General features: G+C 37.3%; 1 long non-coding RNA gene across 1 annotated transcript; it reads right to left on the bottom strand.

The window, feature by feature from the left end:
• Window positions 1–399: 399 nt before the first annotated feature.
• LOC132615875 (uncharacterized) lies at window positions 400–3,380 on the bottom strand. The gene is made up of 3 exons (XR_009572877.1): window positions 3,258–3,380; window positions 1,862–1,918; window positions 400–794 (listed from the first exon to the last, which is right to left on the bottom strand). It is a non-coding gene; the product is annotated as an uncharacterized LOC132615875 (long non-coding RNA).
• Between the last annotated feature and the right edge of the window lie 2,477 nt (window positions 3,381–5,857).

Raw genomic sequence — 5,857 nt, forward strand, 5'->3', positions numbered from 1 at the left:
CAGCTGAAATAAAATATTAGTAAAGGGAATTTCATTTCCTATGGCTGGGCTCTATCGCACGATCTTAGATATGAAACAAAGGTAACATCCTAAATGTCCTGTAGCTTCCTGTTTATAGATGTGGTGCACAACACATCGATAAACAAGACTCTACCAGACACAGTCTGTAGACACTCCGAGGACGAACTGCTCTGATACAACTTTTGTCACGACCCAACCCCCTAGGCCGTGAATAGTGCCCGAGCTAGACACTCGTATGTACCTGTTAACTATAATCATCCATAACTAGCATAATTCAGACTTATCAATACCACGGCAAGACGTCGTCTCAAAACTGTCGCATTATTTAGACGTATCACAACAACCTGTCTCCTGGGGAGGTACAACTTTCAACAGACATTATAGTACATAAGCCGACAAGGATTTCATAATATATAAGGGAACATCCCCGCCATAAACGAGCCGACAAGGCTATCGTAACACATTACTTCTCAAAACATATATATATCTACGCAAGCCGACAAGGCTGCCACTACGAATGGGAACGTCCCAAAACATAAGCCATATAGACACAACTGAACAACATCGATACACAACCCACACATATGTCTACAGACCTCTAAGAGTAACAACATTATCATATGACGGGACAGGGCCCCGCCGTACCCCTGGATAAAATACATATACACCACAAGAGATTCTGTACCAAAATCAAGGCTCCGGAACAAGGGAGCTCTCCAAGATAGCTGAATAGGACTCCTAAGCTGGCGGGTTACCAACGTGAGCATCTGTACCTGTGGGCATGAACGCAGCCCCCCGAAGAAAGGGGGTCAGTACGGAATATGTACTGAGCATGTAAAGCATAAATACAATAAAAAGGATCATACTGAAGTGAGGAGTACAGAAAACCAGTACAATAACCAGAAAACCACAAGGCTTACCTTTGAATCATAAATCATGGTGTCAGTATCAGACTTAACTCGTTATGAAACTTAATGTCACCATTAGAGAATCATCCTGTTCATATGCATATGTATAACGTGTCCCGGCCCTCTAGTGAGGGACTCGGTAAATAAAATCATAGCATCATCATGTATATATATATAACGTGTCCCGGCCCTCTAGTGAGGGACTCGGTGAATAAGATCATCATGTGCCATCCTGGCCGCCATCCCCATATCATCATATCATCATATACATATATATAACGTGTCCCGGCCCTCTAATGAGGGACTCGGTGAATAATGCAGTGGATCTGTGCACGAGAACATGTCCTGGCCCGGGACTCAGTGAAAGAAGTATTGAGGCATGCACGAGCAGAGTAGTGAGAAACCATATGCAAATTAAATCATATCTGAGACTCAATAGAATAATCAAAACGAATCATTATTTGAAAACCAAGACAATAGTCATATCAAATACCTTTCGAATGTCGATGTGGATTATATAAAAATAGAACCTCAAGGATTATATACACGTATCAAGACATAATAAAATAGTTTCTGGAAATCAAGAACATTAGCCATCCTAGTGGCTCTTTGAATATCATTATGAACTATATTAAATAACGTCTCAGGGATCATAGACAGGTATCAAATCAATACGAGACAGCTTATGAAAGCTAAGGACATTAGTCATTATAGAGCCTTTAGGAATAGAGACTTATACATACGATTATACTATACAACATATAGAAAGCTCGAGGGCAGTGTCTTAACCACTTTAAAAGCTCTAATATCAAGAAGTGAATAAGAATCATGAATCATATTCGGAATTTATGAATGGAATTACCCCAAAGCTCATGTCATTCATCACTTACGTCTAGGACATGCTAAATGAAAGAAGGGACAACTTTACATACCTTACGTCGTTCAAGAGCTCAGTCCAGCCAAGAACTTCCACAATTAATATGATAAACCTATAATCGTAAGAATACGCACGTGACTTAAGAAGGCTTTCCGCATATCATATATATTAATTGATGACTTAATTCTAAAACGAAACGGGTAGCATCTCCTCTATACCATTAGCATCTCCCAATTTGGTATATCAGCCCAACAACAAATAAATCCCAAAACACAACATGCATGTCCATAACAATTTCATAATACTCTTTTACGAGCGACAAGCTCGAATTACAATCCGTATACTCCATGGAAACTTTTCGTATGTTTTCTTCTTAACTTTAAAAATATTCCCAACATGATAAGGACATCATTTACCACAAATCTCGGCTTTATATCATATATTTACAACAAGAAAAACAGCCCACAACTCCAACTATATCAATTGATAATTCTATTCGTAAGTTCGCGTTTATTCCATCAATTCCTATATCGATACTTGTATACACTCCTTTATTTTTGTATATACATTGTATAACAACAAGCAGGATAATAATAGCTACAACACGTTTCACGATATTTCAGCTCACTAAATAATTTATAATAACCACCAAACAGTCTGTATGATAACAATAACCATTTATCCGATTTCCTGCAATTAATTTCGTAGTTCCCGTTTCACAATTTAACTATGACCTGGACAAATTTAAATATATCTAGTAGAGGAGAATTCTTACATCATATGCCAAGAAATAATCTCCTTCGACCATACTTCACTTCGAAGAAAACCCAGATTTAATAACACAACAAAATATAACAATGAGGTCGAGGTAGATAGCAAAACCCGTACGTTATTCTTGAGAATGGATCAATTTTTCTTCCTTCGAATGAAGAAAACATTGTTGCTTGTACAATATGGACGTTGCTAATTTTCCAAGAAGGGAAATATGTTGCCACCTGCTCACTTTCCTTTTTTATAAATTGTCCAAAAATGTTAGGAAAGTTGCTGCTCCATTTTCATTTCTAGCGTGTGAACTATTCGAAAAAAGATGGCTTCAATAACTAACATATTTGTTGAAAGGTTGCTGCTCTTTCTTTTCCTAAAATGCTTATTCAACAAAGATGACACATAGCAATATTCCTTCTTAAATTAAGTGGAGTCCACACACATATAAGTTGTCCTTACTTGCTCTCATAAAAAAATGCCACGACCAGCAAATTAAGACATTAGTCACCATGTGCTCTTTTACCATGCAACAGGTGGAATTACTTTACAACACTTATCCATTATTTAATTAATGTCTTGTCTCCACTAATTGCACACATAATTAATTTCATAATCCCAATTTCGTCCAATCCAACTTTAATAACTCCAATACAACACTATTACACCATAAAAAAAGAAAATCTTACCTTAATTTTCTCGGAGGAATTTCTACTCTTAATTGCTCCAATTTTGCAATTTCCTTATCCCCGATTCACTATCCAATGTTGCTATTATCTCCTTGAACTTGTAAATCACCTTTAGAATTTAATTTCTCTTCTTCCAAACTTGAGCTCGTATGTGAGCTTTGGCAGCCATGGTCATGACTCTCAATAAACAAAATGATAAGCTCAAAACAGAATGGTTTAACGTCGGTTATTACACATATATTCTGGCAACATTTATTTTGGCAATGTTGCCTTACGTGGAAGGAAAGAATAATGCCAAATGTTCCAACATAGTAGTGAAACCTTGTCTTTAAAATGTTAGGTGGCTGGCCACTAATTCCTCTTTCCAAACTCTTTAAAAATGAAGAATACTTACAAATACATTTAAAACATGACAAGCTAGCTTCGGTGGAAAATAAAGTTCAACAACTTTTGATATTTAACAATTAACATGGATAAACTTCCATATATCTATTACCATGATCATGTAATATAACACTAGTCCATAGCCTCATTTTCCATAAATGAAATATTATTCTCAATCACCGTGGTCACACTTGTTAAGTTCTAAATTATTTCGGGACCTCAAACTCTTTCTACACCGAGCTCTCGATTTTCATCCTTGAATATGATCGAATTCTTCGGGCTCGGGTAATTTTGCTCATATTGGACGATTAAATTTTCTAGGTTAAAATACGGGATATAACATATATTATTCATATAACTTGTCATATGTCCTTTATAAAATCTCGACATGTGGACCCCACCTCAGCTTACGATTACGAGAGCTATATATCTTTTAACGTATCATTCCAATCATATTGTACGAATTCCAAATATCATACTCATGCTATCCTCATGCTAATATAGTAGAATTTCATCCTTTATAATTGTAATATTTGATCCTCCTTGAGCTCACATTAAGCCGTCTGCAGCCTTGGTAACATGATATTTTCTTGGGCGTAACATATTTACAATCTCAACATATCCATTTTCATGATTCCTTCCAACCACTATTCAACTAGGATACTATTCACACATTTATGACCCACTTTCTACACTCTTCTACAATCCAAGTGTTTCAACCTATCAATACTTCAAACATCATGAAAATAGCATAAAACTTACCTTAGCTGTTGTAGGAACAAGCCTTTAGTAGCAATACTCTTCTTGCACCAAAAACCCTAACTCACTTCCTTTGAATTTTCTTGCCTTAGATGACTTTAATGAGTTTCTTACGCTTAATTCTTGTTGGTTTGATGAAGTTGATCATCAATTTCCTTTGAATTCTTGTGGATAAAATATATGGAGCCTTCTAGAGGTGTTGAGAGATGAAGAAGTGTGAAATGAAATGAAAATGAAGTGAAATGAGAAGGGTCCCATATATTAAATCATAAAAGCTGTCCCGACCAACTTATACGGACCAATCTAAAGGACATCATTACTCGTCTCTAAGACGTCATTAGAACGTCATTAACTTAATACTCGTAATTCTTGTCCGACACACATCATATGATTTGCTTTCCTTAACAACTTTCTTTCCTTGCCTTATATGCCTTTGAAATCTCGTTCAGGGTCATCAAATACTAGTTCTTACTCATCAAAATGTCGTATATGCTATGCCCTTCGTTAACCTTTCCACTGTACGTTCACGGGGAAATTTTCCCGAGGTGTAATATTCTTCCCCCATTTGGAACATTCGTCCTCGAATGTTTAGTCATCGGGGATTCTAGAAAAATTTCGCCAGAGTCTCTCCTATGATATGGCACTACCATCCTGTCACAACAACTCATAATGTCACTGCCTCACAGGGCCATAACACAATAAACTCTAAGAAAGATTTACGAAAGCTCCCGAAAGTAGGGGATATAATATCTGAGTAATGATGGAAATAGGGGTGTTCAGATACTCTAATTATTACACTTTATTTACTGCATACATACCTTACATTGTTGGCGTTTCATCTTGAATCTCTTTCGGGGGTTGGAATAGGTGCGGATATGTGGATTTCATCTCCTCTTCCACTTCCCAAGTCATCTCTTCTCGGTTGTTGTTTAGCCACAACACTTTGACTGAAGCTACTTCCTTATTTCGAAGTCTCCGTACTTGCCTGTCTAGGATGGCAATAGGCATTTCTTCATATGCTAGCCTTTCCGTTACTTGAACATCGTCAATCGGGACAATCCTTGTAGGATCTCCAATGCACTTACAAAGCATTGAGACATGAAAGGCTGGATGAACTGACTCAAGCTCTAAAGGCAAGTCCAATTCATAAGCTACATGATCCACCTTGCGTATGATTTTGTAAGGTCCGATGTATCAAGGACTTAGCTTCCCTTTCTTGCCAAATCTCATCACCCCTCTCATTGGCGACACCTTCAGAAATACCCAATCATCAACCTGAAATTCCAAGTCTCGCCGGCTGTTATTCGCATAAGACTTTTGGTGACCTTGGGCTGTCAACAATCGATCTCGGATCACTTTGACTTTTTCTACCGCTTGCTGAATCAATTCAGGGCCTATCAATTGCACTTCTCCTGTTTCAAACCATCCAATTGGAGATCTGCACTTTCTCCCATACA

Source organism: Lycium barbarum, chromosome 10, assembly GCF_019175385.1.
Source record: "Lycium barbarum isolate Lr01 chromosome 10, ASM1917538v2, whole genome shotgun sequence".
Taxonomy (NCBI): Eukaryota; Viridiplantae; Streptophyta; class Magnoliopsida; order Solanales; family Solanaceae; genus Lycium; species Lycium barbarum.